The sequence below is a fragment of the Pezoporus wallicus genome, unplaced genomic scaffold (genome assembly GCF_028554395.1).
Source record: "Pezoporus wallicus isolate ANWC-B61680 ecotype Strahan unplaced genomic scaffold, APGP_CSIRO_Pwel_v1 contig_787, whole genome shotgun sequence".
NCBI classification, from domain to species: domain Eukaryota; kingdom Metazoa; phylum Chordata; class Aves; order Psittaciformes; family Psittacidae; genus Pezoporus; species Pezoporus wallicus.
The window spans coordinates 1,206,437-1,220,528 of NW_026641881.1; the positions used below are offsets into that span (position 1 = coordinate 1,206,437).

Here is a 14,092-nt window from a genome sequence, read left to right on the forward strand (position 1 = left end):
TCCTGTTCCTAAGTATCAGTGTTCAGGGATAAAAAAAAAAAAAAACAAACCTTCACTAGCATCTCTAATAGCTACCTCCCAGAACTTCATTCCCTCTACTGTCTATCAGATCCCACTCTGCTTGCTAGCTAGTATGCAAAAGTATTAACCAGTTGCCTGCTTAAATGCAACTGGCCCCCTATATCCATTCGTTCTCTCATTTTTCCCCCCATACCTTCCTCACCACTTTGCTTTGATCCTTCTCCTTTCTCCCTCTGGCCCTTACCTTAAATATCCCATAACAAATCTGTACAATCCCAAAATTCTTTTGTTCTGTTCCCAATTACAAAACATTCTATGTACCTTTATTCTACATCTCCCCTTCCCCATTTTGCCTCGCATTCCAGAGAGTTTCTTCTAGTGAATCACCTTGGCAGGTTTTGCAACAGGGATAATGGCTTAACTGGTCACCTCTGCTGGTTTTAGGAGCGGGTGACTCAAACAGATTAAGCTGGCTCAGCGCTCCACCTTGTCATTATCTGCCTATCTGAACAGCCATTAGCAGATACCCTTACACAAAAAAAAAAAAAATCTCAAAAAGCAACAAGCTTTTGAGACAGCGTAGTTATTATTTCAGCAACATGTTAGCATTTTTATTGTATTTTATCATTCTATTTTTTTATTTAAATCATTTAAGCATGATTAAATAAATACATTTGCTATACACTATGGACTCTAAAAATCAAAAATCAGAGGTGAGAAGAAAAACTTAATAACAGCTTAATGCAGCTGCAAATGACACTGAGCTGTTAAAACAGTTGGCGGTGAGGAACAACGCTACACTTTCCTACTATGATACAACCCCCATCTTTCCCTCCCTCCTAGTTCCAACCTTTCTTCCATCATTCCCTATTCATTCCAGCACTTGTTCTTATATTTTGCTGACATGTTTTCATGAGTGCTGAGGTACTGGTGTATCCCCCTTTATCACACTTGCTCTCATCATACATACTCCTGCCAGGCAAAAATTACTGTTATGTCTCTTTTACAAGACAAGGATTGGAGACAGAGCAACTGACTGACTGAAATTACCTTTTCAAAGGTACCACAGATTATTTGCTTCAAGTGCAGGGGGACTTCTATTACCCCTGTCTGACAAATAATGCGTGCCAGCAAAGCCAGACTAATAGTGGAAAAATCAAGATTTGTCTCTTCCCCAGATGTATGTTCTAAGATGACATCTTATTTTCCTAAGGGAAATGTATCAGGCAGAGAGGCTGTAAAAGGATGCAGAGGAACAAAAACGTCACAGTAATAGTGTAGACCATAAACTACGGCCAATATAGACAATTTGGCTATGGCAGACAATATACAAAGTTAGGGAATAAACATCATCCTTGCTTAGCTTTTACTATTTTTTCCAACAGAAAATTTTCACCCCATATTTAGATAAGGCCACAAGTTCTAAGGTAATTGTATTTTATTTGCTATTTCTTTGAGAATTAAAAAGTCATTTGCATTGCTTTATAGATAAGCAAAAGCTAAGCATTCATTTAATTAGTCACAATGCTTTTCTCTCTGCTTCTCCGATGTGCTCCTAAATAGCAACTATACTCAATAGTAAAAAAAGGCTCAGCTCTACTGTGAATTTAGATATAACACAGGAAAAAAAAAATATCACATGTCAAAAGGAAAGGTTAATTTTAGCCTTGGCTATCAACAACATCCAGAAACTGTTTCTATGCTGTGGTTCACCTGTTCATTACAGCCAGCCACAGGATACTCATTTGCTATGCTATTTGAGAGTTTTGTTGTCCTTTTTAACATATGCCTTTATTTGGTTTTTCCTCTTTCCACGGTGATCACATCTTCATTCACCTTCATTTCAGACAATTCCGCAAGGAAACCACAAGCATTCAGAGACCTTAACATAACCTTTAAGAACCCACCTTCTTTCCTACCTTCCTTTGGCTCAAAACCTTGCAAATTCAGCATCTCAATTAACAAGGAACAGAAGTAGCTCAACAAGCCATGAAAAAAAAAAAAGAGACTAAAAGAGGCAAGAAAAGGATTTTAAACTTGTTTCCAGTTCTCAAATAAAAAGTTTATTGCAAGTGTTTCCAAACATATAGTAAAAATACCCTCTACTTCTAAATAAACACACTCCTCTGTGCACAGTCAAATGAGGTCAAGACAAGATGGATGGACTTTTAAAACTACTTCAAAATTTATATTAAGTGAGGAGGTGCCATGGAAATTTTAATACACTTAAAGAAAGTCAATCAAATAGTAAAATGGCTTACCATCCTGTTTAGCCATAAGATCATCCTCTAGGATATTACTCTAGACAAACATCCTAACAAATATTCTGAGTTTTGTCCTAAGCGATAAAACAAACTAACGTTCTAAACCACATTCAAACAGCGTAAGTTTTCTAATAGTCGGTTGCTTTTACACATGTGATAGAATTTGAGTGGACAAGACTGCATGACAGGAACAACCCCAAATGCGTAACATTTAGTCACACTAACAAAAATGCTTATGAGCTGTGAAAATAAAATATTCAGAATTACAAAAGAAAAATACATTGCTCATTTCTTACATAACAGTAGTGTCTCATGGTGTAAGATACAACTGCTTCTGATGTCTATAAATACACATATGTAAAAGATTACTGACATAATTCAAAATCTAGTCACAACTCAGTTCTCTCACAGCCCTGGATAGCAAGTTTCTTAAGCTCCTAGTAACACAGAAGAGTTGGACTAACCTGTTTGCTTATCTTCACTTTGAAAACATAATATATTTACCCCTGTTTAAAAACCATCCTTGGTTAAATTAATTATAATATAGTACCCTCTTCTACTACTGGGCATAATAAAAGTAAACAGATCATATGAGTTCTGAAATTAAAAGTTCTCTCAACTCTCAAGTCCAGCTGAGATACATATGTAATCTTCAGACTCTCAATATACATAAAAGGTAGCTGTATTTACAGATTCTTAGGTAATTTGGAACTTAAAGAAACAGTAACATTCTAGCAGTTACAACCACTAGTATTCCAGATAAAATTCACATAACTTCATCATTTATGCACAAATTACATTCAGTTATTGTAGGCTAACAGTATACAAAGACAGTCACTGCAGCAAAAGATGTTCCAGATGTTTTAAACCTGACACTACTAGAGACTTGAAGCATTTTTAGGAAGGTTCAATCACCACTGCAGAGACATTCTCAGAACCAGTCTTTCACAGGAACTCTCTTTTTGTGAGAGAGACTTCTTTCATCAGTTGTGAAAAACAGGAGTTTTGTGTGACGTTGCTCATCTGTGGACCATAATGAGCTCGTACTACCACCTCTCACCTTTAAATTGGTAGATGTCTTTCATTTCTTCCAGAAATTATACGCTTGCTTACTACCTTTCTCATGTACTTGCTTTCCAACAAGCTTATCTCGTTGGAAGTTCACCTGCAATTCTGCAAGCAGCAAGCCTTGCAAAATTTGCAACCATAATCACCCTTGTGTAGTAAGAAGGGAAAAGTGCAATTTTAGATGAGTACAGAGAAGCAGCCCCACTCAGTGGGTTTAAAGCAAATGTGAGAAGGAATAAAAGGGTATACAGATAAAGTGCTCAAAGTTTTTCAGTCCCCTAAAGAAGAGCACAAATTTTCTGAACCAAGTTTACATTTCAAGTAGCAGTCTGCAGAGCTCCTATCAAGTCAACTTTTCTTTAAAAACTGGGAATTGACATCTTTACTATTTGCCCCTTTCATAAGAACTTCATTCTTCTACAACTTATAATTCTACCTGAATAAACCTAGTCTCTTTGTACCCAAGATTCATCTACTGCTTTTACATCCATCTCTGAGCACCATCTGAAATGGGCAAGACGAGAAAAGGAAAAGTCCTGTTCTTAAACGAACATTTTAATTCTAGAATCTCTGCAGTAGGCAGTCTAGCTCTCCTTTGGAAATCAGCTTAACACTATGAGTATGTTTTCTGGCTATTGCTTGTATTTTTAGTAGTTGCGAAGGAAAGAGGATGTTCTTTCAGGAAATCCTCAAGTTTCATGTCAAGGACCCATGAACAGTTTGAGTGCAATAGAACTTTCAAGCTTTTATAATTAATATTTTGCATTTTAGAAACTGCTGTTGCAGAGAAACTGTCCGAAGTGAAAAAAATCAGTGCAAGATCTCTTCTGCCTCCAATTTCAACAGATCCAAAACACTTGCAAAAAGTTCCTCTCACATGAAAGGTTCAGCAATACAAGTTCATGGGAAAGGTTCTCCACACCTTTGTTTCAGTAAGAATTTATAAGGAACAACTGAGTGAACATTTACACACCCTCAGATGTTACATACCCGATATGATTCTTTAATGTTTCGCCTACCTTAATCTACACTGAAAGCTTTTATTTCAATTGCATAGCCTACATATATCTTCCTTTACAAAGCTACAGGCACACCATGGTTACTGCAGTACTCCCCATTCCTGCAGCTCCTGGACTGCATCAGGACTGCATCAGGATTCCAGCATCAGGACTGTCTAAAGACACTTTATATACATGTAGCCACCATAGCTATGGATGCACCTGTATCAGCATTGTATCACTCTGATTCTCTGTAATCTTTGTTATCCTTTGTTAAATTATACTTAAAAAGACAGATACTGAATGTTACATAACTCAGGGACAGCCCTGGAAAGGCAGAACTTTTCTCTTGTGTATTCTGTCACAAATACGCAATCTAACTTTAAAACACTGTAGTGATGGCGAAAAGAATGTCACATATTCAAGTGACATTGTTTTTCTTCTGCTTTATAACACAACAGTGAATTCATGCTCATGTTTCCTGCTTACTGAAAACAGTGCTGTACTGCTGAAGACTCAACATTACTTTGTATTTAATAAAATGTACCACTTCAAAGTGAATGGGTAACAGAAGTTAGCAAAATCAAAGTCTCTTCACACTGAGTAATTTTCCATGTCAACATGCTCACCTATGCCTGAATTTGTATTTTACAAGTGTTGGGTGTCTATGCAAGACGCTAATTTCATTCGCTTCCTTCAGAAGACTTGGGTTTTTTAAGTAAATGCTGATACAGAAGATCCATCAAATACTTTGTATCTATAATCAATATTCTCCAATTTCCGTATTAAGAGACCTTAAGAAAGCATTGATGTTGAAACATCACAATCAATATACCATAATGAAGAGGTACTAAGGGAAAGTATCCATCAGATTGGACAACCTGAGAGAAGCTAAGCTACTTCAACTCCATGCAGGTAGGTCCAACCAGCAGTCAGGTGGAAAATGCATTCCCAGTAGGCAGAAGCACATACATGCATATATACACAACTGGCTACATAGACAATGTTGACATACACAGAGCATTCACACAAACACAGGCAGCACTAACAGCCTTATTCTGCTCCCGGTCTGACTTAACAGGACAGAATTCTGCTAGTGGAATATACAGAGAGATATATACACACACATAAAAATGTGACCATGCAGAAATTACTGTAAAAATAACATACTTCCATAAGTATGTATTCTGAGTTAACAACCAAGTCCAGAATTAAATATATATGTAACTTATTTGAATAATTCTGCATAAATCACAAGCTGTTTTTAAAACTGATCCTGAAAAGCTCCCACGACTACACTAGAAAGACATCTACTGCTCAAATTATGGACATAAAAATGTTCTTTTTTTTTTTCATCACAGCTACAAGAAAATGAAAATCCAAATTTTAAGTCTATACGCCTGAAGTGTGTATATGTGCATACATAATTCTCCCACATGTCTATGGGCAAGTGCTTGAACACCCCTGCAAACGAGAGAACACAATGCACAAGACTCAGGCAGCTCTTTATTCAAGTGCATCCTTGTTTAAGAAACTGATTTATACAAAAGTCTGTAAGCAGTAATTTCAATAGCCAATATAATTTGAAATATTTTGCCTGCATATAATTATGAAACTAAAAACAAACGTGTTTCTATGTGGATAGTTACGCCAGGGAGTAGTTTGTTAAGGAAATATATTCTTATGCCTTAACTGTGGCTTTATCTGGCAAATAAGTACCCTACTTACCCTACAAAGGCTTAGAAAGCCTATGCTTGAGTAAGATATACCTACATATATATATACATACACACATACAGATCAAGGATAAAAAAGTAACAGTGATCTATAAATTAAGTTTCCATCAAAGTCTTACAAGCACATAAGAAACACATTCAGTGGTCTCACCAAAACAAGGAATACTTACCTGACAAGCTTCAGAAATTTTGACTCAACTAGTCCTGGCAAAGTAAGCTTTCACTAAAACAAAAATCCAAGCACAAAGAGGCCAATTCATTTATTCTGAAATTAAAATTAGTATTCTGGGAAATATGATTACACAACAACACTTGTCATTTGCTAGAAATATGTAATATTGTAAATCATTGGTCAGAGAAATATTGGGACTGTGGTATCCCACATAAGGTTGTTTCGTTAACTTGAACTAGTTCATCTTTGATTTTCATACACATCTCATTCACTTGAGGCAAGATATCAGGTACACAATTACAGATCACTCCACACAGCAAAGGTACATAAAAATTGCAAAATATTTTTCCAGATAGTCCTAAATTACTAGCTTCTGTCACAAGTAAGAAGGTATTTATTTGTGCAATGCAATGTCCTTCAGTTAGGAGCTGAAAGTTACTGTTTGGTATTAAAAACTGTTTTTACAAGTTTTAGTTAAAAGTAACATAGGCCACTGAAAACAAAATAAATGAAATCAAGGCAAGGTAATGACATTTTTGTAGACTTTTCTCTATTAAATAACAATTCCAAATTACAGATCCACTGTCTTGCACAACTAAAAAAGGGAAGTTCTTAGAGAGCTCTCTTTTCAAAAGGTTACACCTCAGAATTTGTTTTTCTGCATAAAGAGGTGGGCTCAATTTTCTTTTCCCTTCATCCTTCCTCAGTGTCAGAGGAAGCCCAGTAGATATTTGCAGTAAGACTTGAGTCTTCTTCTAGTTAACTAGTTTTATTATTGTTAAACAGAGAGTAAAGCAAAAAAGGGATGAAAAAAAAAGGGAAGATACATTTCCAAACATATCCTAAGATTTAGCCTTGCCATCTCATCTTACTCCTCACATATAATACAGATGTATTGATTGTGCCATTCCAAGTTAACTACTAAACCTACTGTGCAAAACAACAGATACATGCTACATAACTTTCTCCAAATTAGTAAACTGCTGTAAAAATGGCTAAAGGTGTATCTGTACTTCAGTGTTTACACAGTAGTTTTATGTGATTCCAAGAGCAAACGCTTTTTTTGTTTTTTAAGAAAAAAAGCTATCTAAAAACTACCTACTACCACAGTGGAAATCCAGTGAAAAGTCCCAAAAACCACTGCAGATGGTACAGTCAAATGATCCTGTATAAACATTTCCTCCAGTTAATTTACTGCCAGGTATACTGACTGACAAACATTTTAAATGAAAACTAAGGAACACTGAGCAATCAATCCCCCAAGGAAAACACTGATGTATTGCAATGAAGGATATAAATTAAATTGCTATCCTCGCTGTACTTCCTTTTCTATTCAAACTTACAGCTTATTACGTTTATACGGACAACTGAATTTGAATTCAAATGAAACATTATTTGGAAACTTGCTAGTGAGAAAGTGTATCTGCTGCCTGTTCCATTCATCAACTTCTCCATTTATAACATGAAGGTTCTCACTTCTCAGACTGAAATCTACTGCTCAAAGTTTATAGCCTTTCATGGATATTATGACAATAAATGATAATAAAAAAATAGAAATACTTTTAGATGTTGCATTAATATTTTGAGGTAGAAAATGTATCAGTAACCACATTAAAGAGTAGAAAATTCTATTAATGGAAGAGAGGTTTGAGAGAATTACATTCTAAGACACCACTTGATTAAATGTTACTGCTCTTCAAGCGAATGGTATCATACAACAGCAAAACAAAATTCCACATAAGAATAGTGATGCTGCATAGCCTTCAAGTATTTCATTACTAAACCATTTTATACTAATATATAGCTGACTCATAAAAGTAGTCTGGTACCATCTTGTCACAGATAAGTTCTCCTGCAGATTTTAATCTGATTAAATTCAGAGAACAGGTTTTAACTGTCTTGCTTTTAACTGCTACAGTTTCTGGTGATTTGCTAGAGAAACTAAAGAGAAGAAACCTAAGAAAAACAAGTATTTGTCTTCTATCATACTCTGTTCCTCCAGTTGGGTGGGGGAGGAGAGGAAAACTTTCACCTACTAAAACCATATTTAATGAAGTTACACAGTAGCAACAATGCATACAATGAAAATATATATTGCAGTCAATATAAATATCAGAAGATAATTTTCTAACAATCAGATACTGGAACATAAGAACAAATTCCCCTCATATTATTTACATTACTGCTGATACAGCACTACAGTTTCCCCAAAACAGTCTGAAAGTAAGAATTAAAAAGGAGGTATAACAGGATAGACTACATACTAGCTAGTGTGCAAGAATACTTCTTGTAACAGCTCCAATTGCTAAGTCACACTGTATAGACACACTACTACAATAACCATAGTGACACAGACATACTGAAACTCCTTTTGAACTAAGCTCAGGTGCTGACAGCAGGCTAAACACAGCAGGGTTACAGGAGACCTTGCCAAGAAAACAGGTTGAATAAACCTGGGCTGAGGTTTATGCAGATAAAAGAATACACTAAGCTACCTTGCACTGCTATAATGTAGCCCTATAAAGTATCATTTGTTTCCGAAATTCAGAACAGGGAAAATCCCAGATTCATCAGTCAGAAGGGACTTTGCCAGTAACTTCAGTTATGCCTACCTGTCACTCTACCTGCATTTGTGCATCAACTGGCAAATTAAAAGCAAGCAAACAAACAAACAAACCTCCCAAAAAATCCTCCCACCCTGAAAAAAAAACAATAAAAACCAAACAAACCAAAACCCACATCACAACTTGCTTTGCTTCACTTGCACATGCAGCTTTTTCTTTACCTATTAAACTGTCCTTATCTCAACCCACAAGTTTTCACACTTTTACTCTTCCAATTCTCCATCTCACTGGGAAGGAGTGAAAGAGCGAGCAGCTGCACGAGGCTCAGCTGCCTACTGGGGTTAACCCAGAACAAATAAGCAAAACTTACTATCATACCACTTAAACAGTTATAAAATAACACAGGCATTCCACAGTTGCAATCAGAACTTAAAGGGCGAGGTGGAGGGAGGAACTAAACAAAACAGTATCTCAACCTAAACAAATTTGTCTCCTACTGTTCTTACTAAGCATTTCAATCCCAAGTGCTACAAGTTCCCCATTAACATCTTTCAAATGGAGAACCCCCAATGTACCCAGAATAGTTTAAAATGATAACCAAGACCACCATATTCTCTTTAAAACTGTAAAAGTGCTTTCAAAATGCATTAACCTAAGTCCTTTCTCCAGTATTCCCTGCACAGACTAGCAATGAGAGTCTGCATTTGGTAATAGATGCAATGCATGTCAGAATTTATGTCAATACACAATTGGAGCAAAACCCTACAAGTAGGTTTATAGGCAAATACATCAGCAGAAAAAAGGTGTCTGAACATTCTATTTTGCATAGATGCAAAGCAAGGTTGTAAACAAAATCTAATCACCTTGCGTATTCTTTTACCAAGAAAATGTTGGGTATTCACAACAGGAGAAATACCTGGGACATCAAGATGATTAGGAATGCCTCAGCTAAACGAAATATGCCTCAGCTGGCAAGAACAGACTGAACAAGCTCATACTTGACACAGCTTTGCACAGGTAGTTGGTCTAGATGACCTCCAGGGGTCCTTTCCACCCTGAGCTACCCTATGCTCCCATACAATTTAGATAAAAAGTTAGAACAAGGCCTTATTATATTAACTGCATATATTAACTGACACTTACCTTTTTAATTTACAAATACTCAGAAAAGTAGCTTCTTTAAAGCTACTTTAAAGAAGCTAGATTTTGAAGTTGTTATATGATCTTAACCATAAGTTTCCAAAGGGAAGAGTTACCACTAAAATAAAATGACATTTGCACCAAAATTATCACGTTAAAGAAAACCACAGATAAGAGATCCAGAAGAAGTGAAGAACACAGCTTTGCCAGACAAGAAATGCAGCTGAACAGGGATGTTCTAGGAAGATCACAAAATTATCTAAAGTGGAATCTACACTGCAGTAATTTAGAATACTTAAAATGTTATACGTAAAAATCCAACCCACCTATTTTTATTGCCTTAGATACGATCACCATATCACCATTGATTTCACCTGGAAATCAATACCACCAATTCACCTTAAATAGTAAGGCTGTTTAGCATGCAATTCCTTTTATGTCACTGACACTTCTCAAGCTGGTCTTTATGTACTGGCTGGCCGTAGCACCAGTACATAAAAAAATCTGATGTCATCTGCATTCCACCAAGGGTGGAGGCAGACAAACACTTTTTCAAAATGAGTTCCCAAGAAATCCACAATTCATAAAACCAAAACATCCTGTTTCTATAAACAGAATTGTCAAGCAATCTATTCTTGAATGGCTACTCAAGGAATAATTCTTAATTAAAAAGCAACTTTTCCTGCATTTGATTTAAAACCTTTTGCAACATTAGAAATAACCTTCATTTTTATGTCCATAATTCATATAGCAAAATACCAAAGGAGGCACAAGTGTAAAATTGCTGCAAGGAAAAGACTACTTTGGTATCTTTAAAAAACCCCACCGTCATGAGCTAAAACTTGTACACTAATGAAACAAATCATATTCTACAATCTCCTGGGAATATACTGCCTACTTGAAGAGCCTTTTTGATTTGTTCATACCAGAACATCAGCCATTTTGATTTGGCTGCAGAGTGTTAACCTGACATCTACTCAGAGAAACTGACCAATATCCCCAAGGAAGTCATCTGGTATGGGAATTTTCAGATGCATTTCTTCACAACCCAACATCAGTCAAGATTTTTGAGACTCTCCATTCAAGCACACAAAGCCATTGCTGATAAAATCTGCCAGTGATTGATGTTAATGGTGCTATAAGTAACAGCAAGTTCAAGTTGTTAGTAACTGAAAGACAATAAAAAGGTTAAAGCACCAAAAAAAAGAAAAAACAAAAAAACAACCCAAAGAAAACAAACAAACAAACAAAACCTACGAGGATTCATGAAATTACAAGATTTGGGATCTGAAATCATATTTCACAGCAGAACACCAAAGGTTTGTCTGTTCAGGAATGATTCACAAGCCCTTACAACATTGACTATGGCAATGTAAGACTGTAGCAGCCTCAACTCCGCTCTCCACTCGCCTGTTGGTGGTTACCTTCCCAAGAACAGGGACAGCAGAAACAAGTGACAGCTCCTCCACAACACAACTCAGGGCGTGCCCTGTTAATTTAAATCCACCTTCATCCCCATTTAGTCTTGTCACCCTACTTAGATGGGCAGTACCTTTCAGCAGAAAGCTAAATGGACAACTGCAGTAGCATCTTAAATTAGAGTAATAGGAATTATCTCTCATTAACCAAAGCTCTTACCTCATTAATGACAAAGGTAAAAATTAATTTATAAACAACTGCAAAACTGTATCCACTGATCAGGGGATTTGCTGAAAAAGATCAAATGATCAGAAGTTGAAGCTAAAATACAAAAAGGTGTGCATCATTTATTTCCAAAGGAAATGTATAATTAATCATACTATTATCACTGGCATACTTCAAAATCAAGACAGCACATATGAGCCATAAATTTCTGATCTAGATACAAAGACTCAGACAGGGAAGTTTATGGCCAGTATTAAGAAGAGGGTCAAACTGTATCAACATGAAAGTCTCTTAGGGTTAAGACTGATCAACTACTCCATGCTTCAGTAAATATCTTTCTGCATATGTCCCCACTTTCACACATCTTGACTCAAGCTCTACCTATCTCATGCATCAAAGGATTTAGAAACATATTGAAAGGACCATATTATGCATAGAGCAAGTGATTTTTTTTCCTCTATAATGCATTTAATATTTAATACACAGTCACATAACATAAATGCACTAAGACTGAGCACAAAACACCTGTGGGTTTTTCCCAGCTGTATCAGTTACAAGCAGAATACCTTCTAACTGCAAATATTTTTATTTCTCTATGATGAGAACATTGAAAAAATAAGATGGTTTAGTTAGAGACAAGGAAGGAAAATTTTTTGAAACAGTCTAATTTCTTCAAACACTTTTAACTGAGAAGGTGGTTTATCTTCAGTAAGTAACATATCAAAAAGAATTTTTTAATAGCTAACATTCTGTAAAACTATTTGGCTAGAGGTTGTAAGGAAGAAATGTAAACAGCTTAGACTAGTTAGCCATGAAAACAGGAAATAAAAGATTCTGCTTTAGAGGGATGGCTGTATTTAGGACAACTGGCAAAGTTTCTGATTAATCCAGGTAAGCAAAACTCAACATTCCTGCAGACGGAGCACAGGTATGTTACAGGAGCTGATCTGGAAGGATTCTTTTACATAAATGTTTTTTATTAATGTCTTTTAGAAACAGTAATTTTGGAAGTAGATAGCTCTCAAACATTAGCAGTGACTCACTGGTCTGGCCATCTTAAATTTGTGTGATCACAAGGTTGATCAGAACTCATTTGATTTTGGCATATTTCCAGACTACTGTATTAATAAAACCTTACACTGCAAATTTAGAACACAAAAACCCAAGACTGATTTCTCAGGAGATTTTAGAACAAACGTTTTATAGACATTTGAGCTATGCCTAGAGCAACACTGATTTCTCATACAGAATTTGTCCATGTTGACTTCACCCACAAAAAAAATGAATATAATTGTCACTTTACACAAATTCTAGTCAGAAAAGTACGATTTCCCCACAGCACTATTCATTATTCTCATTGATCCAACTAAAAAATTTGGGAAACAGCTAACAGATTTGGGAGTGATGTAGAGGGAAGAAATATGCAGCCTTTTCATAAGTCTCCTTTTCAGCCCTTATACCAGTGTAAGATTTTTCAGCTTTAAAGAATTAGCATCTCAATATTCTCCTGACTGTTCCAAACTCCCAGTTATGTAATCATCCAAATTATCTAGAAATAGTTCAGAAACCTACATTTATTATAAGCACATATTCACATATAGTAACTGGCGTACTTGTTTCTTGGGGGAAGAGTTTGGTTGGGTGGGTTTTTCTCCACTTCTAAAGGCAAATCCTATTATACTGGACAGAAACACACGGGAACTTCACAGACTCATTCTATTCCCCATATGTATAGTCTCAACTGCAATGCTTGTGCTTCACTAATTTCCATAATAATACACGGATTTATTACTTCATTTTAGAAGCTTTACCTGCAGATGCTAAACCTTATACTCATTCTTACTTCCCTTTAACGAGTACTTGTAGAAAAGCCTGGAGGTTTTTTTTCCGGCTACCACTGCTTCATAGATAAACACGGCTTAAATTTTTCTGATAAACTGGATGTTGGAGGGATCACATGGCCATGTCTCCCACAGCTTAACATTTAAGTGCATAACTAAAATGCTTCAGTGAGACTACCAGTTATTGCAGTTATGTTACTACTGCACAGAACTGTTCAACACCAAACTGAGCTATAAGATTCCAGAAGCTATTTTTAGCCCTGGGCACTAAGCCAAAAATAACCTTTTCAGTTCTCTAGGAAGCCAGATCACAGAATCACAGAATCCTAAGGGTTGGAAGGGACCTCAAAAGACCATCTAGTCCAACTCTCCTGCAAGAGCAGGGTAACCTAGAGTACATTACACAGGAACTTGTCCAGGCGGGCCTTGAATATCTCCCATGTAGGAGACTCCACAACCCCCCTGGGCAACCTGTTCCAGTGCTCTGTCACTCTCACAGTAAAGAAAATTTCCCTGATGTTTACATGGAACCTCCTATGCTCCAGTTTACACCCACTGCCCCTTGTCCTATCACTGGACATCACTGAAAAAAACCTAGCTCCATCATCCTGACTCTCACCCTTTACATATTGGTAAACATTGAT

At 36.3% G+C, this 14,092-nt stretch overlaps 1 protein-coding gene across 3 annotated transcripts in view; it reads right to left on the reverse strand.

The window, feature by feature from the left end:
• The window catches only part of LRCH1 (leucine rich repeats and calponin homology domain containing 1), a 94,724-nt gene extending 93,635 nt beyond the window's left edge, over nucleotides 1-1,089 (reverse strand). For 2 of the 3 annotated variants that reach the window (XR_008974437.1, XM_057425624.1), the window contains exon 1: nucleotides 1,072-1,089. The gene's annotated coding sequence lies outside the window, so the exon portion shown is untranslated. The remainder of the gene's footprint in view (nucleotides 1-1,071) is intronic. The other variant, XM_057425625.1, reaches the window with a different exon arrangement.
• Nucleotides 1,090-14,092: the final 13,003 nt, after the last annotated feature.